Source organism: Amblyomma americanum, chromosome 2 (genome assembly GCF_052857255.1).
Source record: "Amblyomma americanum isolate KBUSLIRL-KWMA chromosome 2, ASM5285725v1, whole genome shotgun sequence".
NCBI classification, from domain to species: domain Eukaryota; kingdom Metazoa; phylum Arthropoda; class Arachnida; order Ixodida; family Ixodidae; genus Amblyomma; species Amblyomma americanum.
The window spans coordinates 92,410,406-92,435,606 of NC_135498.1; the positions used below are offsets into that span (position 1 = coordinate 92,410,406).

The 25,201-nt window shown below is 48.0% G+C and overlaps 3 non-coding genes across 3 annotated transcripts; all 3 read right to left on the minus strand.

Annotated features, from left to right (window-relative positions):
* Window positions 1-18,066: 18,066 nt before the first annotated feature.
* Window positions 18,067-18,138, minus strand: TRNAA-CGC (transfer RNA alanine (anticodon CGC)). The gene has a single exon. It is a non-coding gene; the product is annotated as a tRNA-Ala (tRNA).
* Window positions 18,139-18,393: 255 nt separating this feature from the next.
* Window positions 18,394-18,465, minus strand: TRNAA-CGC (transfer RNA alanine (anticodon CGC)). The gene has a single exon. It is a non-coding gene; the product is annotated as a tRNA-Ala (tRNA).
* Window positions 18,466-23,622: 5,157 nt separating this feature from the next.
* Window positions 23,623-23,694, minus strand: TRNAA-CGC (transfer RNA alanine (anticodon CGC)). The gene has a single exon. It is a non-coding gene; the product is annotated as a tRNA-Ala (tRNA).
* Between the last annotated feature and the right edge of the window lie 1,507 nt (window positions 23,695-25,201).

Sequence of the window (25,201 nt, forward strand, 5' to 3'; positions counted from 1 at the left end):
CAATAAAGAAGCGGCCTTTACTGACGACATTAACGGTGGCGCTGACGATCTGGCAGGAGAGCCAGCCTTGGTCGATGACGTCGAGACTCCGCCGGAGGAAGAAAAAGGCAGAGCGAGCAGGGCTATTGACATCGACTACTACGCCTAGGTACGGCTACAACGCATTGTGGCGCCCAACTGAGAGGGAAACAGATGAAAGAAGATAGACTGCGTGCCCTCTGCCCCTTTTCTATGCGTGGTTCTGGTTTTATTTATTCAAAAAAAAAAAACAGTATTAAACTTGTGCTCTGCATTTTTCTGTCTTTTAATTAGTGTTTCACGTCATGTGTGTCGTAACAGCACGAGAATAGCATTACTCTAGAGTCTTTCAGTTCGCAGTCACGCACATCATAAATGTAAAAAAGAATCTAAAATATTATGAAGTCTGATAGTGCAGGTCATCTAACGAATAACAACCCACATAGTCCAAGTGCAAGCTCAAGTTTATTCAGCATTGAACTTAGAACCAGGACCCAAAGTGAAAAGTGCCTCAGGGAGCTCCAACAGTAGGCACATTGAAGGCTGATACAAGATGCAGCAAACAGTGGTGACATTAGTACATTATCTGAATTTTTAAACCAGCAATAGAAGGAAATAGCCAAATGAAGTGAAGTAAGAAAACTAATTATTTCACTAAGAATCAGCCAATTTACTCCTGAAATAATGCGTATTATGACGTTGAAATGAATTTACAGCACATTAATATTTGATTTCAAGGGGTGACGTGTTCAAGAATGGTATGACGGCAAATTTAGCAGTACATTTTTCACAGCTCTAACTCTAAGAAGAAAATTATAGCCCTACGTAAATGCACACAGGGCGGACACCAGGGTCACGATTTCTAACTGCCATTCGAGACCGCCTCATCGCATGCAAGGCAATAAGAAACAGCACATCTCGCGGTTTATTACATAGGAGGCAATTAGTCCCCCATGGCAGAAACACGCCTCTCTTGTAGCCAAGTTTTTACAAGCAACGTGTTGGTATGCAGTTTGAAGAAAAAGGTTCTAGAAACATGATGTCTATTACTCGTATATATGAATTCACCTGCTTGCATTTCACATTGGTGAGGTACTCCATTGAAAATTGCGCTGTCAGAAATCTACAAGCACTCACGACTTCCCTCAAGTACCCGCTAATTCTGAGGCCGTCTTTAGAAGAGATGATTACGTTTGGAAGTGCAGACAAGAAGCGCAGCCGCAGGAACGTTCGAGGGAAAGGGTCACGTCGGTCTCTGAGAAACAAAAACCCGGACACCAGTTGTTTAGAATGAGATTAGGTAGCGCCAGGCCTCCATCAGCTAAAGGCATGAAAAATGTTGTCACGGCTTGTTCTTATTGACAAACAAACGTCGCAAACACTCGGTGAATTTTCCTTACATTCGCTCGATTGCAAAGCAAGACCTACAGGGTGTACCACAATTTGGCAAATAAGAACACATTGCAAATGACCACCAGCGCAGATATCGGCAAATCTCCACCTCCCCATTTATTCATCTGCTCTTGTAGTTGCCAGGTTCTCGCGTTCCAACGGGGAATTATTCTTATAATGAACCAAGGGAATCCCAAGGCAAGTGAACGGAGTATGTGAAAACTTGACATTTTCGTAAACTTCAGAAGGGCAGCTTCAGTCGCCATGCCACAACCCAACACATTTATGTAGTTTAATGCGACAACCGGCCAGATCACAAAACCTTTGGGCCAGTCTCATTGCATTACTAACGTTCAGTTCAGTTCAGTTTATTTCCTTAAAGACCCCAATTCAGGGGTATTACATAAGGGGTGGGGCTACGGATATAACATGAGGTTCTAGTCTAACATCATCTGCGTTATCTCCTGGTGGAATCTTGATGGACAGGTAATGGCGGCGACTTGGTGGGGAAGGCCGTTCCAGTCAGATGCTGCTCGGGCAAAAAACGAGGCCGAGAATGTAGTAGTACAGGAGCGTGGACGGACAACTTGGAGCGGATGACCAGTACGCTGAGATATGTGCATGCGGCGTACGATGTAGGGTGCTTCGTGCAATGAACCGTTGAAGAATTTGTGAAAAAGGCAGAGGCTAGCAATGCGCCGGCGATGGGAAAGAAGCGACAAGTTAATTTCAGCTTTCAAAGACGATACACTGATGTCGTATGAGTATGCGGAATGAATGAATCTAACAGCGCGATTTTGAACTCTTTCGAGGTTAGCCTTCAGATAGTTTTGATGGGGATCCCAGATGGCTGATGCATATTCAAGTTTAGGCCTTATCAGTGACGTATATGCTAGTGATTTCAAGTCTTTTGGTGCATCACGGATGTGGCGTTTGAGGAAACCTAGTTTTTTGTTGGCCGATGAAATGATGTTGACAATGTGCGCATTCCAGGATAGGTTAGTTGATAGTGTGATGCCTAGGTACTTAAATGTTAGCACAGATTCTATTGGTAGGTTGTCTATTGTGTAAGTAGAACGACTTCGGGTGAATGACATGAGCTTGCATTTGTTAGGGTTAAGAGTCATTAACCACTGATCGCACCATTCTTGTACACTGTTAAGGTCAGTCTGAAGAGCGTGTTGGTCTGGGATGTTAGTTACTGTACGATAAATGACACAGTCGTCAGCAAACAAGCGGATTGAGGAAGATACATGCAAGGGTAAATCGTTAATGTATATTAAGAAAAGAAGGGGACCCAGGACGGATCCTTGTGGAACGCCTGAGGTTACGGGTAGGGGGCTAGACGACTGGCTGTTTATGAGCACAGATTGAGTACGATTAGTAAGAAACTGTTCTAACCATCTTAAGACATGAGGGTGTAAATTTAGGAGGGAAAGTTTTAGCAGCAAGAGTCGGTGGGATACTTTATCGAATGCTTTAGCATATCAGTAGAGTTAGTTCTTGGGCTAGTTGGTATTGTTGATTGAAGTTCATAGTTCTTCAGCGCAACGGCACGTTTTAAGCCAAGGAAAGGAAGACAGAAGACAGAAAAGAAGAAGGACGAACAGGGACGAACACAGCGCTGTGTTCGTCCCTGTTCGTCCTTCTTCTTTTCTGTCTTCTGTCTTCCTTTCCTTGGCTTAAAACGTGCCGTTGCGCTGAAGAACTATGAACTTCAATCAACAATACCAACTAGCCCAAGAACTAACTCTACTGAAGTACATTTCTTATACATCGGGCTCGCCTTTCCTCTGTGTTCCTGGTCTTCAGGATGTGAATGTGCTCCAGACCAGCATTGCAAGAGCGACGTACCGTGCTAGGTTCCTGGCATTCTGCTTAAAGAAGAGAGTGACGCCCCCAGAAGTGAGTGCCTTGTTTGGTGCTGTTCCGCCGTCGTGGGGGCATGTGAAACGCGTTTGAAAAAAAAAAAAAAAAGAAGTGAGTGCCTTGTTTGGTGCTGTTCCGCCGTCGTGGGGGCATGTGAAACGCGTTTGAAACAAAAAAAAAAAACAGCGCTGTGTTCGTCCCTGTTCGTCCTTCTTCTTTTCTGTCTTCTGTCTTCCTTTCCTTGGCTTAAAACGTGCCGTTGCGCTGAAGAACTATGAGCTTTAGCATAATCTAAAAATACAGCGTCAGTCTGGATGTTACAGTCAAGGTTTGCATGCAGGTCATGTAGAAAAAGTGCCAACTGTGTTTCACATGAAAATCCTTTCCTAAATCCATGTTGTGAATGATGAAAGAAGTTGCTAGTATCTAAGAAGTTCATGATCTGTGAGTATATGACATGTTCCATGATCTTGCACGGCACGCTGGTTAGTGAGATGGGACGATAATTCAAAGGGGAATTTTTATTACCTTATTTGTAGACGGGAACGACCCTTCCCACCTTCCAGCGTGTGAGGCAAAATACCTGTAGACAATGACTGCAAAAATATGAGGCACAAAAATTTTGCAGAGGTATGTTTGATATTCTCTAACACTTTCGAGTTGATTTCGTCGATGCCGGCCGATGATGAGAGTTTAATATTTTCAATTTGGGAAACAATACCACCTACAGAGAAGGTTATGGCCGGCATGTTATTCGTTATGTTTCTGGGAAGGGTAGACGCAGAAAGTATGCCGGTATCCTTAGTGAATACAGATGCAAATGCGCGATTGAATACGGCAGCACTGTCAGCATCTGCGATTATTTCATCACATTCGTTAGTGAGAATAACTTCACGGGGCTGTTGCGGGTGTATTATTTTCCAAAATTTTTCTGGGCTGTGACGTAGGATGTTAGGCAAATCATTTCGGAAAAAGGAGTGTTTTGCGTCGCGGGTGGCTGCTAGATAAGCTTTTTCGGCTGCGTAGTATTTATTCCATGCTGAAGTGCTCGGCCTATGCTTGGCTGCGCGGAAAAGTCTTTTTTTCTTATTTTCTATTCGTTTTATGGACCTTGTGAACCATGGTTTGTGGCGATTTTCACGAAAAGTGGTTTTCGGAATGAATTTGTTTGTTAGTTCGTGTACCTTAGTTTTAAAGATAAGCCAGTTGTCTTCAGGAGATCTGTTATGAAATGATGCTGCAAAGGATGGAAGAAAGGCAGTTAGTTCATTATCTATGGCCTCATAGTTCCCTTTGTCGTACAGAACAATAGTTTTTTTGTGAGTGACACGTGGTGTTGGAACAAAGGAAAATGTGGCATGGATAACCTTGTGATCATTGATCTCTGGTAGGAAGCAAATAGACGTTAGGCTTTCCGGATGGTTTGTTAGTATCAGATTTAAAATACTGGCGGAGATTTTTTCTACACGTGTCGGTTATGTAATGAGTTGCGTAAGGTTAAAATTAAGACACACGTCAAGAAAATAATTTGATTCAGTGTTAGCAGCCGTTTGGGTACACCAATCAACGTTTGGAAAGTTAAAGTCACCGAATAATAGAATATGTGCGTTAGGGTGTGATGTAGCAACGTCACACAGTATTTTATTTAATTTTGTGCAGAAATCAGGATTGCTGTTTGGAGGGCGGTAGCAGACGCCAAGCAATACTGTTTGGGGCGAGGCTCGAATGAGAAGCCAAAGAATTTCCAGATCTGAGGCAAGGCTATGTGGCGTACATGACAACTGTTGGCTTGCTGCTATTAACCCCCCCCCCCCCCCCCCCACCTCGTGTTTCCTTACGATCTTTGCGATAAATATCAAAACCAGGAAAGTCTGTCTGTATTTCATGGTCGCTAACATCGTTGGTCAACCAAGTTTCTGTCCGATAGCAACCAAGCAGGTTGCTATCGGATGATGACATGAGGTTGAATACGGTATCGCGTTTCGGAAGAAAGCTACGAATGTTAGTAAAGATAACGGAAAATGAGAGCTTATGCTGAGGCGTGGGATGAGAACAGTTTCTTACTCTGGTATCACGAGATGATGGCTACGAGATTTCTTTGACTGTTTCTGATGATGCATCGTAGTAATAGCGCTTGGGGCCAATGAAGAGAGTTTTGAAGGGAAGGGTGAAAGCTACTTTTTTGGCTTTTGCAAACGCAACATGGTGTTTGCGAGCAGTTCTAACAGGCCGTGAAAAATCTTCATCGATACTAACATTGGTACCCTTCAACTTGCGTCCATTAGCCAGGATAAGCTTTTTGGTTTTGTGGTATGTGAGCTTTACGATGATTGGACGGTCTGTGCTGTCAGAGTGGCGGCCGATTCGATGAGCGCGTTCGATTTCTTTTGTGTCTAAATTTATGTTTAAAAGGCTACTGCATTGATCAATGATTAGTTGTTCCGATTGCGCCGAGGTTTCAGATGGGGTTGTATCGCGTATGCCGTAAAATATTAGGTTGTTTCGTCGGGATCTGTTTTCTAAATCATCAATACGGTTTTATAAACTGCATATGAGCTGGGCAGTTTGAGCTGTATCACCTTTGACGCTGTGAATTTCTGTTTGCAGAGCCATTAGGTTTTCGTACTGACTTTCTACTTGAGCCATCCTTTGGCTCAGATCAAGTAGTTTCTTATCTGTAGCTATGAGTTGGTGCTTCAAATCTTGCATTTCCGCGATTAGAGTGTCCTGGCCGGCATTTAATTTCTGTAGTTCAATTAGTACGGCGGCATTGTCATTAGGGCCGGGGTTGGTTTCAATATCCCCCGACAATAACAGCAATGAACGAATCACGGATACGCATTCAGTTATAATGGCAAGACAGATCTGAGGGCTCGGTAGCTATATCAAAGCGTAATTGCTAGATTTTTTAGAAAAGGATTCCGTTTTACTAACCTGCATGGCGAAAACCATAGGGTTAGCTGGCAGTGTTGTGGCACAGCCACCGAGCCCACAGAGTGTTGCTGAAGGTCGCTGTTCTTTTATATGCTGCTGGTGGATTGCTGTTCCTGTCGCTTGGGCCGCCCAACGTCGGTCGAGTTCCCAGGCATCCACGGATGTTGCTTGAGCACGTGTTGCAGCGGCGATGACAGTCACGAAGTCGGTGTCCAATGTGCTTTTTTTCCACTCCGGCGCATGCCTCGACGGCACACTCCAGTGCGAAGTCAGCAGAGCAGGCAACACGCAAGTGAATGCGGCGATGAGCACCTGCATGGCGAAAACCATAGGTTAGCTGTCAGTGTTGTGGCACAGCCACCGAGCCCATCGACACAAAAATCAGCCAAGTGACCAGCATAGCCTAAAATTTTGATTTTGTATGATTCTATAGTGTAAAACATCGTACATTATCACTCGCAGTTATTCCAACGGTTCCATGTATAACGAAAACAAAATGGGGGAGAGGGGGCATCCCTGCCTCACTGACGAGCGTTCTGGGATGATTTCACCTAAGTCCTTGTTAATAATTAACCTTGTGGTGTATTCGTTATAAGCCATGCGAACACCTTTTCAAACAAGATCTCCGACACCTATGTGTTTAAGAATCAAGAAAAGGAATGCTCTTTCCAGATCTATTTGCACCATGGCAACTCGTCGGTAATCAGCATCGCAACATTCCAGAATACTTTGCGCAACATGAATATTAGTAACGATGCTCCTTCCTCTGATGCCGCAAGATTGATGCGGACCCACGATGTCGGAAATCGCGTACTGCAGTCGTCTCACCATGAATTCCATAAAAACCTTGCAATCTGTGTTTGTAAGTGTAATCGGCCTATAGCCAGATGAGATTTTAAGTTTCGCGGGTCTGACATTTTTCAGAATGAGCACTGTGCCCGCCCGGCCAAAGGAAGGAGGCAGAGAACCAAACGAGAAAGGTTCGGCGAGTAAACTTTCGAGAATTATTGCTATGTCACCTTTAAAAGCTTTTAAAAAATCTGCAGTAAGCCCAGCAAGGCGAGGTGATTTGCCCACTTTGAGATTATCTATTACCGCTTCTATTTCAGACGCACGCAATTCCTCCGACAATCGCTCTCCTTAATTACAGTCTAATTTTGGCAAAAATTTCAAAAACTCCTCCTCAAAACCATTTTCCTTTAACTTCTTCGTCTCAAAAAGCTGCGTGTAGTAATCTGTTAAGGCGTGCTAAATCACTGCCGGGCCGCTTTCGATTTTACTCTTAGGTTCAATTTGAGTTATTTCAATTTAAAAAGTGGCACATACAAATGTTATAGCGTGTCGTAAAGCACTGCACCACACGGTCCGCCTGTTCTTGGCTTTGGACTTTTGTCTTCTGTACGGCGATTATGTCTAGTTCATTATCGAGGAAGATCAGGCTTAATTGGTACTACCTTTTCTTTTAATCCAGTCCACTGACATTGTTGCTTTAGGCGACGGTGTAATAGTGTCGGAGCCATCTAATTTAGGTACAGGAGCCGTATGGTGCCTACCTCGGTTAACATGGCAACAATGCAGGGTGACTTGCCAGTCCAAGGTTGTCGGTGGGTACAGCGCCGGTATTCCTACGTCTCTTGAACCGTGCACTGTCTCATGCGTACGGACTGGAAGCACAGTCGATGCACTCCACCACCAAAAGAGGTCAGTTCGTGTCCACAGAAACCCTTCACAGCGCAATCCCATAACTCTAAGGCGGCGGCTTAGCCGCTCGTGGACCGGATGGTATGTTCGGCCGCGGTTTCAGCGTCGCTCGCCTTACTCCAACAGTCTTGTGCGGTGGCTCGTCGCCCCCGCTGACTTCCGGCTCACCGTGCCCACTGTTTTCGCGCGATCGCTTCCCTGCTTGGTTGCTGGTAGACACATCTGTCACATCCATGCTGTCCCCATGCCGGGGACCCACGGAACCTGACGCCCCGCTGCCCAAGAAGCCTTAGTCCATTGACGCCTTGAATTCTGCTGGCTGCGCTACCTGTTGCTGCCGCTTACTGCTTAGCTTCTATGCGGTTGTGGATGTTTCCGGAGGAGACACAGCTGAGAATTTTTCCTTCACCAGCCCGTAATCTGGCTCTGCTGCAGCGTCTTCCGCGTCAGCCTCGTCCACGACAAGCTCGCACGAGATGTCAGTGTTGACTGGGACGGCAGCACTCGCGTACGTGCGTACGCAGCTGCTATCTTCATGGCCCGTAGCGGCGACAGGTGCCGCACCGCGGAACCTTGCACTCACGGCGAATGTACCCAGCACCGTGGCAGCGCCGACAGAGCGGAGCTCTGCTCGGTACAACCACGAGAGCCAGATCACCGCCAACCCTGACTTCGCGAGGGAGGTCTTCCAGCTTCACGCCAGGATTGATTTTCAATGAAACGAAGCGCGTCGTTGCTCAGCGACATCCGGAACGCGCCACCATTCCTTGGTGACATCGCTCACCTTGCCGTACGAGCGAAGGCTAACCTCATGTCCTCGTCAGGCACGTTGTGCAGCAACCAGCGTAGCTCGACGCGGGCGTCCTGGTTTGCCGTGTCCATGAAAAGACAGCGGCGGTCCTTGACTTTAAATTCGCCGGCAGAGACAATCCTCATCACTGCTTCGGCATTCGTGAACGTAATATCCCACACATTGCTCTTGCGATACGCCCAAAGCGATAACCTCGGGGAGCAGCATCAGCCCAGCCCGCGTGTTCGTGAGGGCGGCCCCAGACGTCGACATGCGAAAAAAAACAGTAATTAACAAAACACGTCCTCCAGGAAGAGAAGGCAGAATCACCTGGTATTCTTCGTCCGTTGAAAAAGGCCAGTTTCCGCGGGCAGACATAGCAGACTACCGCGGCCGAAAGCAGAATCCCCTGAGCTACATCCCCAGGACGAAACAAACGACGCCACTGCTGCAATCGCAACTGTCACTGAGACACGCTTCGGGGGAAACAAAAAGCAAATGAGGCTTCATTGTATGATTCCCACAATGCAGTCCCCATCACTCCTTCAACAAGCATTATGACCTGCACAACTCTACAACCCTTCTACTTTCGACTCGCGCCTTAGCATGACCTCAGCGGAGCGAACTTTTCGCTGAAACGCACACGTTACACCTAAAGAATTAAAAGGAAACGCCTTATCTTAAGTAGTCACAAGCGAAGCGAGCACGCTACCACTGAGCTACAACCCCAGGGCTTTTGTTTCTTCATTGCATGAAAACACATCCACACTGACAGGCTTCAAGCCCGACTTAACCGGGTCGAATCTCGCACCCTGTCATACCCAGTCACACCAGCATCGTGCTCTTTGCTCGCACATCAAAATTCCGGGAGACACTCACATGCATCGAGTAAAGGCAGCCTGGCAGGAGGTCGATCCTGCGCAGCATATACCCCCACACCATAACACACTGCTCTCTGAAGAGAGACTTCGATGAAGGGGGCGGCTCTCGCGGCGAAATTTCATGCGGCTCTTTCACAGGCTAAAAACTTCGATGAGCACTAAAATATCACATGGAATCTTACAACCATTCATTTTAGGCAAAAATCTTATAGTATAGGGCCTAATGTCAACGTCCTTTTTGAGGGTCCGTTGAAAAATTTGCCAAAAGAAAAGACGGCAACACGACAAACCAAACAGCAAAGATCATTAGTTTACGGCAGCTGACAGAAGCGACAGTTCACAGACCATGGCACAAAAGTCACTTTTCACGAAGCCACGCTTTGACAGGTAAGGTTGACGGGTGAAGTTTAAAAAAGAAAGTCTTTCCGGCCGACTGAAGCCACACTCGTTGCACCCGCCTTAATACGCTCTTGTCTGGAAAAGAGAGGTAAGGCTGCCAATACATTGGTAAAGGAAACAACGTCTCAATCAGAACTTCTGTCATTTGTCTTGTGTACAGGCTGTATAGAAATTCTAAGGAAAACCGTACAGTGAGGGAATTGAATGTGTCGGCGACTTGTTTAAGAAAACCCCACAAAGGCCTATCACTCCTATGAAAAGTGGGCGGAAACAGAATGGGCAAATGGGCACTTGATCGTCTGTTAAACACAGCTAAGAGGAAGGGATGGTTTGATGTTTGAAAGAAGAAAAACCTTGAAACAAGCTAATGAAGGCCAGCTCCATCAGGGAGAAACAACTGTCTCGACGCGTAGGCTGCCATTGAGAGCCCCACACAAAAGCCGCAAAAATTCTTCACAATGCAACCCATACATGAAATAGATAAGCTTCGAAACCAAGAAGATATTCCAAATTTGTGCTCGTGCAAATAGAGACTGCTTCCTGAACATCCAAGCCTGGGTTCGTCCCGTAACTAACGAGAGCTGAGAATTGGCCCACTATTACGAGACTGATACAAGGGAAACCTAAAATACTGTAAGTCTTCGGAGTCCCACCTGATGCCGCCAGAAATCCTGGTTTTGTACCCCAGTAACCTACCCAGAACCCCTTTGATTTATCAAGTTTAAGAGACGCACTCAAATTATCACAAACCTGCTCAGTTACACGCACAACGTCAAGCACACTCTATCAGAACAGAAAAGGGCAACGCCATCAGCACAAGCCAAAATCGTAATTTCTCATTGCGATAGTTGCAAGGCACGAAATGTTGTGTTCTTGATGATACTACGACATAAGGGCTCAAGACATAAAACGAATAACAAAGGCGATAACTGGCTGCCCTGTCGAACAGATGTCTTAAGTGGAATAGGTTTGGTAACTTTTGATTAACAATCAGTCTTGTAGTGGCCGCTTTATTACATAGCTTTATCTTTTAAGCAAGACATCACCAATGTTTTCACACTCTAATACATCAAATAAAAAATCACGACGCACCTTCTCAAAAGCTTTTGCCAGATAAATCTGAATAACAGCCACTTGACTGACCTCATCTGACCCTATATCTAACCGGAACGTGCGCTATGGTTGTGGTTTGGATGCTACGGGCTTTGATTCCGCATACTTGGTGCGGACCTAATAAATCTAATGCCACAAGCTGCAGACGAGAACAAAGAACCTTCGCGAATATCTTATAATCCACGTTTCATACGGATGTCGGGCGATACCCTTCAACAGTTTTCGACTGATATGCGAATGTGCTTTTCGGGATTAGTATGATGTGGCCAGTGTAGAACGTGGGAGGCAGAGTGCCCATGTCATAAGCTGCACCGAAAACTTCCAACAAGGCAAGTGCTAAGCTAGGTATAAACGCTTTATAGAACTCACTACTTAGACTGTCCGGGCCAGGAGACTTCAGGCCCTGTAGAGAAGATTTATTTTTATGGGGAATTTAACGTCCCAAAGCGACTCAGGCTATGAAGGACGCCGTTGTGAAGGGCTCCGGAAATTTCGACCCCCTGGGGTTCTTTTACGTGCACTGACATCGCACAGCACACGGGCCTCTAGAATTTCGCCTCCATCGAAATTCGACCGCCGCGGCCGGGATAGAACCCGCGTCTTTCGGGCCGGCAGCCGAGTGCCATAACCACTCAGCCACCGCGGCGGCTCCTGTAGAGAAGAAAAATCCGATTTGATCTCATCTGAAGTAATAGAACCCTCATTGACTGCATACTGCTTATCTTCAAGACGAGGAAATGCTTCTTTTAAGTGACTGAAATCGGACCCCCTGATCGGGCTAATACTACCACCAAAGAGCCGCATATATTAGTTAAAGAAAGCCCCACGAATGCCTGGTGTGTCGGTGTACGTATCACCCCTGCAACGAATTTTCAAAACCTCCTTAGGAAGAGCAGCCTGCCTTTCGTCATTAAACGCGCGGCGAGACGGTTGTTTCATTTCATTTCATTTCATTTCATTTCATTTATTTACCCTCAGGGCCGTTAGGCGTTACAGAGTTCGCGACCTAATCAAGGCACCCTGATGTTTTTCTGCGCTAAACTGTTGTAACTGCGCTTTAATATTGTTAATATCATCAAGCTACGATCCCGGAGCAATCCTTTCCGACTGATGCAATTCGTTCAGCGTGCGTTTCAATTTACGAAGGTGAAGGCGCTTCAAGAATGTGATCCGTGATGATGCTTCCGTAGCTAAATTCTTAACCTCCTGTTTAAACAGATCCGATGAGAGATCTGCACGTTACCAAGTATCTTTGAGGCAAGCAGCTACAGCGCACTTAAAAAAAACATCTGAGGAAAGGGAATTATTTAGCTTCCATAGCTCCCACCGCTGTTGGAGAAGGCGCCGAGTGCACCTACCTACCTGAACAGACACCATGCAGTGGTCGCTAAAAAATATCATAGCCGCCGCGGTGGCTGAGTGGTTATGGCACTCGGCTGCTGGCTCGAAAGATGCGGGTTCGATCCCGGCCACGGCGGTCGAATTTCGATGGAGGCGAAATTCTAGAGGCCCGTATACTGTGCGATGTCAGTGCACGTCAAAGAACCACAGGTGGTCGAAATTTCCGGAGTCCTTCACTTCGGCGTCCCTCATAGTCTGAATCGCTTTGGGACGTTAAAACCTCATAAAGAAATATCGGCCTCAACCAATATCCATGCACAGTGGTAATGTGCCAGCAGAAACGTAAATCCTCTCAAGTCGAGCATTCGAAGACAAGTGGAAATGTGTGAAATGTATACCATCCCTTTTTAGTCGGCAAATGTCAACAAGGTTGTGCTCACAAACTAAGCTGGTGAAAACAGCAGAACTGGGGTCATAACGTCCGCGATATACTGATCGATCTTCATAGTTACATACGCAATTGAAATCTCCCAGCAGTAAAATTTTCCGATCCGTGCGCGCGAGGTTTGCCAATGACAAGAAAAACACTTTTCCATCTTACTGCTCTAAAGGCGCATGCGTACAAATAATTCGCCACTGATGACCCGAAATGGCGAAGCCACAACATATGAGCCCCCTATCATCATCATTGAAATACGATAGGTCATTCAAATCCAGTGTATTGCTCATAAAAGCATGCACCCTCCAGACGAGCCTTTCGAATGTCTGACGATAATATTGTCACGTAGTGGTAACGGCAGTCCGGCGTGCAGGAAGAGAGCGAAAAGGGTTGCCAAACGGATCTTTATTAGGCTGACTTGCGCCCAGAATGAACTGAATGACTCGGCGGCGGCGTAGCAACAAGCGTGTTCGGCGGTCGTCGAATAGAACAACCGCCGCTCTCGGCCGTGCTCAATTTAAAGGTGATAGCGAACTTTTGAGATACGGCGTGGAAAGCTACTACAAAATTATGAAACAATCTAGAATCGGCTCCTCATAGATGCGATCAATCGAGATAAATCTGGTCGCGTCTTGCATCCCCCCCCCCCCCCCCCAAAAAAAAGCGATAAAGCGGCGTGCTGGCATCTTTGAAGAATGAACACACAAACAATACAAATATTGGTGGCATTACTCCCCTCTCAAAGAAGCATCGACCCGATGCTTTAAAACGAATAACCGGGCTAGAAAAAAAATGGATTGAGCAGAAATGCACCGAGTGTGAAAATACAGCGTCCATTAGCGCGCATAATAGTGCTTTAGACGGACGACATGGACAACTTCTGGTCGTACGCCGCGTCGCTGGGATGCAGTCATTTCGTCAGGGGCGACTTCATAGTCCAGTTCACCTAGCCGACAAAGAACCCTGTATGGGGAAGCTGTGCTGCCAAGGTGGCACTGCAATTGTTCCATTCGGTGATTCAAAACTGCTTTTGTGAGCCGCTTGGGCTGCTGCAAACGCGAGAACGCATTCTGCGCGATTAGATACCCGCGTTTGGCTGACAGCATTCATTGCCCAGCTTCTGTCGGCGTAGCCCAGATAGCTGACGCACGGCACGTGCGCCTTCGACAGAGCGCGGAGGCTCACGCCAAAGAGCGCCTGAAGGTGGCGCGGAAAAGTACTCCCAAAACTGCTTGCTCTTCTCGCTAGGCAGTGTGTTATGGCGCTACAATCGGCACCGCAAACTTCAGCGCAAGTTCCCCATAAGCCGAAATAGCGGCGCAAAAGCTTTTCACTCAATTCGCGGCGGCGAATGGGCGTCCAAACCTAGACTCGGTCTCCTGGCCTGTATTCCGCGTTGCGCTGGCGTCGGTTCGCTGCTTGTATTTGACTCGTAATCCGGCAAGTCTTCGTGCTTCTTCTGCGCGCTGAAGGTAGGCGGCGACGTCGATGTTATCTTTTTCGGTAGCATTGGCCACCATGGCATCTAGCGTGGTCGTGAAAGGTCGAGAAAGAGCCCCTATATGACAACACTAGGGGCAGTGGACTGTTGTGCGAAGCTAGGAGCGGTGTGCTTCGCACCCGATGTCTTCGAGCAAAGTACACGGAGAGTATGAGCACGACGTGTGAACTTTGCGGAGGCGCTGATGAAACCATCGAGCACATCGTGTTGCAATGTGCAGGCCTCCACCCGTCGGTTTCGGATGCCAAGGACAATTTCTCAGTAGACCCCATGCCACCTGACGCGATCAGCGGACCCAACAGCCTCGGGGCACTAGCGATGGCACTCGGTTTTCGCCGACCGGACGAACCACCGCAATGGAAGCTGGTTGAGCGAACGAAGCGACGTTTGGAACATTGGTGGCGCACACGACACGGTCACGCTCCTTGAAGGCTCAGGGGACCAAAACGTGCCATGAGCGTGTGTTTGGTGTTCTTATTCTTCAATTTTTATTTTTTGTTACCTTCTTGGCTTGATCCGGTTTTTAGTGCCGTTGATTTCCCGATACAAAGGAATAGCCAGTATCATCATCATCATCGTGGCCTCCCTGCATGGACGAGCCTATAAGCGTCATCTGGGTGGTCTCCCGCATTGCGGTGTTGTAGGCGAAGATGATGTAAGGCAGGATGACGTACCAGGTCCTGTGCACGGTATCTACATACATAGCGAGAATGTCAGCGATGGTTTTGTTCAGGCGCTAGGTCAGTCCGTCGGTCGGCGGATGGTATACAGTTGTCCTCTGGTGGCCGGCTTGGCTGTAACGTAGTATGGTTTGCGTCAGTTCCGCCGTGAACGCTGTTTCTTTGTCCGTGATAAGCACATCAGGGGCGCCGTGTTGCACAAGAATGCACTCCACGAAAAACTTGGCGACTCCAACCGCTGTGCTGTTCGGTAAAGCTTTTGCTTCGGCGTAGCGGGTCAGGTAGTCGGTCGCTATGATGATCCACTTATTGCCAGACGTTGACTTCGGAAAAGGGCCAAGCAGGTCCATGCCGATCTGCTAGAAGGCTCTTGAGGGGGTTTTAATAGGGTGCGGAAATCCTGCTGGTTTTAATAGGGTGCGGAAATCCTGCTGGTTGGGTGGGAGGAGTGTTTAGCCGCTGATAATCTCGGCAGGTTTTCAGAGAATTTGCGACATCGCAAGACAGTCGGGGCCAGTAATACTTGTCTTGAATGCGCCGGAGGGTGCGAGAAAACCCGAGATGTCCAGCTATCGGCTCGTCGTGTGACGACTGTAGAACTTCTTCGCGGAGATTTGCAGGTAAAACAATGATGTAGGCTGTTTTGTTTTCGGCGTAGTTTTTCACGAGGACATCATTCTGTACACAGAAGGAAGACAGTCCTCGCTTGAATGAAACGGGGGGTGAAGAAACCTTGCCTTCCAAGTACTCGATGAGGTCTTTTAGGTCGAGGTCAGAGCGTTGCTGTTGTGCCGCGATAAAGCAGCGCGCCGGCAGCATTGAAGAATGAACAGACAAACAATACAAAAATTCGCGGCAATATTGTGTGGCAGTACAAACACCTAATCTGTATCCTCATTCGTAGTCAGCTTAGTTTCCTGAATTGCAGCTACATTCATGCTACAGCTTACAAATAGGTACTTTAATTGGTACTTCCGCCGCCGATTCCGCCAGACTCTAACGTTAAGGGTAGCGACCTCGAAAGCTGTGATCTCCGCTTTTTTATACGTACATAATTCAACTCATCTGCCGAGCGCCACCGGCGAATTGGCAGCCTTTTGGGCTATCAATGCCCCCCTTTTACAAGCCAACCTTCCTTTGTCCTCCGCCACTGATACCTTGCTCGGATCTCACCTGACACCATGCTCCTCATCCGCGCGACGCTTCAGAGGTGCGCTGCTGGTTATGAACATCTCAAAGCTGTCTGAGGCTTCCGCCCATGAGGTCTGGAGCACCACCTCACTCGCGGCTGAAAGGTCGGCGGGGAGCTCTTTGCAGACGCCGGTGGTTGACCCCAGACGCGAAGCACTACACCTAAACGAGGCACTATAACGAGACAGCAGCCTGGAAGCGCATCCGCTGGCTCCTTGGCAGCCTCCGGTGGAAGATCTTCAGATACTTCTGCGGTAGAGCGACGCTGTTTAGCCAGCTCAAGATCAGGTGCGCCTTGCTGAAGCTGTCCAGAGTCCGGAGGCTTGGGGTCGGGGGGTTTAGTAGGTGGCGGCTTGATGTCTTGCGAGTTATTAATGGACATTGCTTCACGTAGAACCTAATCGTTGGGCTCTACGAAAGCGTCCACAACATCCGAAATGTTCATGATGTGCTCTGACACTACATTGTTTTCTTTAAACCAGGAGCCTTGAAGTAACCTATCGGCATACGTCACGACACAGGTACCCACTGTATGACCAAAACGACGACACTGGGTGAATCGCGGCGTATGGAACTGCCGCCGGACGTGTCCAACTCTGCTGCATCGAAGACACAGTGGAGGCTTGCCCGGTATGACAACCAAGGCCTGAATCCCGAATACACTAAGGATGTGGGGAATACTGGAAGATGAAACTCCACCTTTCAGCGTGATAAACACTTCAAGGTTTGCTGTCTCAATGTGCCCCATCACAGTACAGCGCCACCTTTCAAACCCTACTGACTGAACAGCTAGCGCCATACGGATCCAAAGCTTCCACAATACGATGATACTCAATGTGGCACGTGAGCCAAAGCAGCTTCAAATTAATGTTTCTTGCTTCCGGATCAAATATCATGCACCTCAGCCCTTACACGCGCAGCACCACCAACTCCCCAAGCTTCTGTTTTTAAAGGTATTCTCAGAAGTCAAAATCCAAACATGACTCATTTGATATTCTTCAACGCAAACAATAGCACGAAGGTGAATAACACGGACGAGGGCATCCCTGAAGTCAGGAGCTCGATACGGACGGCCACTTAAGTCACCATGCAAAAATACGGTGTTGCCGGACGGCAGACGAGGCAGCACTATCTTGTAGGCGCCCATGTCGCTTTCAGAGTTTGCAAGTCCTCGTCCAAGGGCCGATGCGCTGTGTACAGCAAAAAACATAGTGCTGTTGTTGGTGTTGCTCTCATAAAACCGCACATACCCAACAGAGAGAAGGGCCATAACCAGACGGTGGCTACCTGTATTGCAAAATGCATGCGGCAAAGTGAAACATGGACGTTGTTGTTGTTGTTAGTCTTACAAAGGATGGAACATGCCCTCACTGGGGGGTCGACCAAGAATCGGAAGGCAGAGGTTGCCATTCACCTGTACACAATGAAGGCAAAAGAAAAGCACGCAGGAAAGCAACCCCGGTGAATTATACTTCAAGTAGGGCACGGACTGAAAAGGGATAGCAGTTTGTATAAAAAGAGAGACAGAAATAGACCGAACGCCCTCTTCTTCCTCCCTCTACGTCCACAGGACGAAACAAAAGATGCCGCTGCTGCAGTCACAACTGTCACTGAGACATGCTTCAGGGGAAATAAAAAGCAAATGAGGCTTCATTGCGTGACCCCCACAATGCAATTGCAATCCCTGATTCCTCACGAATTGTGACATACAGCACTCTGCGACCATTCTGCTTTCGACAAGCGTCTTAGCATGGCCTCAGCGAAGCGATTTTCTCAGTGCAATCCACATGTTACACATAAAAAGGAAAGGCCTTAAGTGGAGGTGCCGGGGTTTGAACCCGGGGCCTTTCACATGCGAAGCGAGCGCTCTACCACTGAGCTACACCCCCAGGACGATAGAAAACACGCCACTGCTCCAGTCCCAACTGTCACTGAGACATGCTTCAGGGGAAATAAAAAGCAAATGAGGCTTCATTGCATGACTCCCACAATGCAATCACAATCACTGATTCCTCACGAATCGTGACGTGCAGCACACTGCCACCATTCTGCTTTCGACAAGCGTCTTAGCATGGCCTCACGGAAGCGAATTTCTCACTGCAGTCTACATGTTGAACCTAAAAAATAAAAGGAAAGGCCTTAAGTGGAGGTGCCGGGGTTCGAACCCGGGGCCTCTCACATGCGAAGCGAGCGCTCTACCACTGAGCTACACCCCCCCTTTTTTTTCTTTATTCCCGGTAAACAATACATAAAAATCTCTAGCCACACTTTGGCCGAGACAATGGGTTAAAACTTTTTCATGTTAATCAGTTCATCCATAACTGCCACCCAGTCCGGCGGCTGGGGTTGACTGCGGAGAACATCTCTCAGGAAAACTGCACTTTCTATAAAGTTTTCTCTCACTGGTCGCACATTTGCGTCGGCGTGCCTGACACCATTCTCGTTTTCCAGATGCTGTGGAGGCCCAGTAGCATAAACATGTCGTAAGGAACCTCCTCACTTTCTATAGGTAGAAACCGGATGCCATAAGGAGTTACAGGTAGTTCTTTCTTCAATGTTCTTTGCAAGATGTCCCAGTGGAAAACCGGGTCCCAGTAGTCGATAAACACATGTTCGATGGTCTCGGGTTTTTTGCAGAGTATGCAGTCGGTGGTCCAGGGCACAAAAATGCCTTTATCGTTTAGCCATGTTTTCACCGGAAGGGTACCGGTATGAAGTTTAAAGAAAAAGGATTTGACAGTCGGTCTTACCGGCATCTTCTTAACTCGCTTTAACACATCTTTGCCTGGGCCTCCGCAGCAAAAGGAACGGTATAAGGGAGCAGGTATAAATATATCTAGAAATCGTTGTACAGTTTTCTCCTGGGTACAGCAGATAGATACTGTGTAGAAAAGTGAGCGCTCAAAGTGCGAAAGGCTGCCACAACTTCACGCAAAAAACCTGTTACAGCACGATTCGTGGCCGGGTAACTGGACACAACAAATTCCGGCAACACGTTGCCTAAGCGCACCTGCAACATTGTGCGCAACAAGGGATCGGTTTGATCACGTAGAAACAAAAATCTTGAGACAACTTGCTTCAGAAACAAATTAGAAAGTCCAAGGCCGCCCCTTTTGACCGGAAGGAACAGATTAACTCGACTTGTTCGCTCCCAATTTGAGCTCCAGATAAAGACAGCAAACACTCTATGCAGCTTCTGCAGGTTTGCTCGGGTAATGAGCACGAACTGCAATATATACCAAATTCTGGTTATTAAAAATACATTGCACACACTTGCGCGCGCGAAAACAGAAAGGTCACGTCCTTTCCAGCCATCCGCTTTTCTCCTTGCACTCTGCGTTATCTCACCCCACAACTCCGTACTGCTTTTATAGTGCTCCAAGGGTACCCCCAAGTACTTCGCAGGGGCGGTCGTCCATTTCATGTTAGCAAACACGGCAGGTGTGCTCTCCCAATCACCGTGCCAAAAACCTATGCACTTATCCCAGTTAATTTCGGACCCAGTCTTTTTGCAATATTCCCCCGCAACTTTCCTAACTTCTTTAACGCTTTCTTGATCCGCGCAAAAAACAGCAATATCATCAGCGTAAGCAAGCACTTTTACTTGCGCCGACAGAAGAGTGAAGCCGCAGATCCCATCATTGTGCAACAGTGATAACAGAAAAGGCTCAAGGTAGATCGCAAAGAGCAAAGGCGAGAGCGGGCAACCCTGCCTGACCGAAGGACACACAGGTACAGGTTCAGTCAGCTGTTTGTTCACTATAATTCGGGTAACACAGTTGTCGTACGCCATCTGTACACCTTGTATTATCACAGAGCCGACGTTGGCATATTCTAGAATGGCGAAAAGAATGTCGTGCGACACTCGATCGAAGGCCTTTGCAAGGTCAAGCTGTATCATGGCAACTCAGCCCCCGAAGGCATCGCAGCATTCAAGAACAGTTCTAGCAATGTGCACATTTGTTCCAATGGTGCGACCTTTAATACCGCACGTTTGGTGGGGCCCTACAAGGTCCTTTATGACCTTTTGCAGTCTGTTGGCAAGAATCTTCATAAACACTTTATAGTCAACGTTGGTTAGGCTTATCGGCCGATAAGCCCCAACGGACAGAAGTTTAGCCTGGTCCTCACTCTTGGGTATTAAAACCACGTGTGCTGTTTTAAATGATGGTGGCATTTTCTTTGTCTCATAAATTTCGGTGAAGACGCAGTGGAGAGCTTGGGTGAGTTCGGCTTTGAACTTCTTATAAAATTCACTACCTAAGCCGTCAGGACCGGGAGATTTTCCGGCACTCACCTCTTCGATTGCTCTTCCCACTTCGCTTACGCTGATTGGTACCTCCAGCCCTTGTTTTATATCGTCTCCTAGTTTTGGCATACGGGACAAGAACGTGTTTGCAAACCCCTCTTCTTCAAGCCGTCGCCGCCCAAGCAATTCCCTATACTGCTCAACAAACGCCAACTGAATCACTTTGCTATCATTCGTTACCTCGTTTCTGTACCTGATTTGTCTTACTTCGTTCTGAGTCGCGTACTTCTTTTCGTCACTAAGCGAGCGTTTAGTAGGTACTTGGTCAAGCCAGAGACGTTCAGCACGGGCCCGTATCATGGCAGCTGTATACTTGTCTTTTTCGATAATCTCAAGTTTACTTTTTGTATCTCTTATTTCTTTCTTATATCTTGCCGGCTGGGAACTTTCCAGGCTTACGAGCAAGTCAAGTTGGCAATGTAGTTCTTTTTCTTTAACACGTTTATCGTGGCATATGATGCTTGCCCTTTCAATCGCGTTTATTTTCACTTGTTCTTTGAAATCTTCCCACCTAATTACCCAGTTCCCAGGCTCTGCTGATAGCAATGCTTTAATGCATTCATTAACTTTAATGTCAAAGCGTTCATCCTCGAGTAATTGTGCGTTAAACTTCCACAGGTCCCACGAGAAACGAGATTTCTTGTCTTTGTTCCCCAGGGCAAACGTAACTAAGCTGTGGTCGGTAAAAGACATGTGTTTTACCTCGTAGCTATTCCACAAAGCAATCAGATCAAGCGACACATACGCTCTGTCAAGTCTCGCGTGACTTTCACCCTGGAAGTGAGTAAAATGCGGCGCTACCGAAAGAACTTCAGCAACATCATCTAAACCATTTTCTTGCACAATCGAATTCAACAATTCCGCACTTTTGTCACGAAGGAGTCTTTTTGTAATTCTATCTTCTGCTTTACAAACGCAGTTAAAGTCGCCCAAAAGCACAATTAACCGCTCACAGCACACATATTGTTCAACGCGCTCAAAAAATTCCTTGCGCTCGTTCTCTCTGTTAGGAGCATACACGCATATGACTCTCCACAGCAAATTGCAATAAAAAAATCCACTACAACCAAACGGCCAGTTTGACACACAGTTAAATTCTGCTCGACAATCCCCAGAGAATTCCTAATAAATACAGCACAACCGCCCGATGTGCCAGAAGAATGGCACACACAAACATTGTAGCGTGCCGTAAAAGGCTGCACCATAAGGTCCGCCTGTTCCTGTCTTTTGACTTTCGTCTCCTGTACGGCTATTATTTCTAGGTCATTATCAACGAACAGCCGGCTTAGTTGGTACTGACGCTTCTTGGAAGCCAGTCCCCTGACATTAATTGTTGCAATGCGCAACGCTCTAAGAGGTGTAGAAGCCATCTAGTTTAGGTACAGGAGCCATATGGTGCATACCTCGGGACACAAGGCGACGGTGCGGGTGACTTGCCTAGTCTGAGGTGCTCGATGGGTGCGGTGCCGGTAATCCAAAGTCTCTTGCACAAGTGCCTCTTGCGTATGGACTGGAAAATCAGCCCATGCAGTCCGTTACCGAAAAAGGCCATCGCACGCCCACAGAAACCACTCACAGGGCACTCACTCCAACTAAGGCGGCGGCTTAGCCGCCGCTCGTTGATCGGCCTGTACATTCGGCCGCGGTTTCAACGTCGGTCGCCTGACACCAACAGTCTTCTGCGGCGGCTCGTCGCCTTCGCTCACTTTGGGCTCTCCATTCGCACTGTGCTCGTGCGGTCGCTTCCCTGCTTGGTTGCTGGTAGATGCATGTGACACTTCCATGCTGTCACCATGCTGGGGAACGTCGGGAGCTGACGCCCCACTGCTCACGTCCGTTGGCGCCTTGACTTCTGCAGGCTGCGCTACCTGTTGCTGCCGCTTACTGCTGGGCTCCTCTACGCTTGTGGATATTTCCGTAGGGGGCACAGCAGGGGCCTTCTCCACGCTGTCCCCTGTCTCTGCTGCAGCGTCTTCCGCGTCAGCCTCGTCCATGACAAGTTCGGACGAAATGTCAGTGTTGACTGGGACGGCAGCACTCGCGTACGTGCGTACGCAGCTGCTTTCTTCGTGCCCGTAGCGACGACAGGCGCCGCATCGTGGAACCTTGCACTCACGGCGAATGTGCCCAGTACCGTGGCAGCGCAGACACAGCGGAGCTCTGCCCGGTACAACCACGAGAGCCAGCTCACCGCCAACCCTGACTTCGTGAGGGAGGTCTTCCAGCTTCACGCCAGGATTCATTTTCAATTAAACCAAGCATGTCGTCGACCCCTTGCTGGAGACACCCTGGAGGCGCCACCGTTCCTTAGTGACTTCGCTCACCTTGCCGTACGGAGCAAAGGCTACCCTCACGTCTTCGTCGGGCACGTTGTGCAGCAGCCAGTGCAGCTTGACGCGGACGTCCTGGTTTGCCGGGTCGATGACGAGACAGCGGCGGTCCTTGACTTTCAGGTCTCCGGCAGAAAGAATTTTCGTCACCGCCTCAGCACTCGCGAAAGTAACAGCCCATACATGGCTCATGCGATACGCCCCCAAGGCGATAACCTCGGGGAGCAGCATCAGCTGAGCCAGCGCATCCCTGAAATCTTCGACCCGATAAGGACGGGCCCGCACGTCAGCGTGCAAAAAAACTGTGTTCAACACAACACGTCCTGTAGGAAGGGTAGGCAGAATCACCTGATACTCTTCATCCGAGGCAAAAGCCCTGTTTCCGCGGCCAGACATGACCGCTGTAGCTGCTCCAACGGAGCCCGTCATCGCACGTCCGTCACACTCGGTGGCCGGAAGTCGACTGAGCTACACCCCCAGGACGAAACAAAACACGCCGCTGCTCCAGTCCCAACTGTCACTGAGACATGCTTCATGGGAAATAAAAAGCAAATGAGGCTTCATTGCATCACTCCCACAATGCAATCACAATCACTGATTCCTCACGAATCGTGACGTGCAGCACGCTGCCACCATTCTGCTTTCGACAAGCGTCTTAGCATGGCCTCACGGAAGCGAATTTCTCACTGCAGTCTACATGTTGAACCTAAAAAATAAAAAGGAAAGGCCTTAAGTGGAGGTGCCGGGGTTTGAACCCGGGGCCTCTCACATGCGAAGCGAGCGCTCTACCACTGAGCTACACCCCCAGGACGAAACAAAACACGCCGCTGCTCCAGTCCCAACTGTCACTGAGACATGCTTCATGGGAAATAAAAAGCAAATGAGGCTTCATTGCATGACTCCCACAATGCAATCACAATCACTGATTCCTCATGAATCGTGAAGTTCAGCACTCTGCGACCATCCTGCTTTCGACAAGCGACTTAGCATGGCCTCAACAGAGCGAATTTGTCACTGCAATTTACAGGTCATACCTAAAAAATAAACAGGAAAAGGCCTTAATTGGAGGGGCCGTGCTTCGAACCCGGAGGAAGCGAGTGCTTTGCCACTGAGCTGAATCCCCCTTTTTTTGAAACATGGTATTACCTACACGATGTTACGCATGTGCAGAAAGAGGCTATATGTAGATTATTTACAATGCACGCAGCTAATGACTGCACTGCACTAGCCTGACAGAAAAACAGCACAGCTAAAAGGGCGGCAAAGATAGACACCGCATGAACAGCGGAAACCAATCCGGTAGAAAGTCTCTTTCATCATAAATATCCCTGAGTTGCAGCATCATTCGACTGAAATGGCTTCTGGCTGAAACAAGAACCCGCCGCGGTGGCTCAGTGGTTAAGGCGCTCGTCTACTGAGCCGGAGACACCCGGCTTCGAACCCGACCGCGGCGGCGACGTTTCGATGGAAGCGAAACGCAAAATGGCGCCCGTGTGCTGTGCTAGGTCACTGCACGTTTTAAACATCCCTAGGTGGTCGAAATTATTCCGAGGACCTGCACTGCGGCACCTTTTTCTTCCTTTCGTCATTCACTCCATCCTTCATCCCTTACCTTAGGGCGAGGTTCGTGTGTCCACCGAGGTATGTGAGATAGTTACTGCATCACTTCCTTTCTTGAAAGCCAATTTCCTATTTTTTTAAACAAGAGGTTCAGCGTTGCGGCCCAGCATGCGCGTTTTCCACAGGCTATGAAGTCCAACGAGAAAAAACGTCATATGGTTCGCAAACAGGTTGAGCAGCCGCAAGTTAACGAACATTGCAAGAATTTATAACAAAGTATTTCTTAAGCGTTTTCACCAACACATCCCAAAACAAAATCACATCCTTGCAGTTAATAAAACAGTGTTCAATGGTTTCAGGTATACATTGCACAGACGGCAATTAACGGAAGGTGCAAAAATGTTTTTCCTATGGAGCCACGTGCTAACAGGTAGGGTTTCGGTACGTAATTTATTGAAAAACGTTTTGGTGCAAGCAGGAATCAGTATCTTGCAGACTCGCGTTAAAACACCATGACCTTTGAGGCCAAAGTACACAGAACATTACAATGGCGGCGGAAAGAGCATCGTTATCAAATCCCTGTTCGTATTCTTGCACGAAACAGAAAATAAGTACTACTCGTTAGAAAATCAAACTGTTAATAGCCCCACAGATGTAGTACCTACAGCACAACCGGCGGCAAAATAAGTCGGAACATGCGACAGGCGGCCAGAATAAGATAAAACTGCATCGCCGCACCGTGCGACGTTGCAC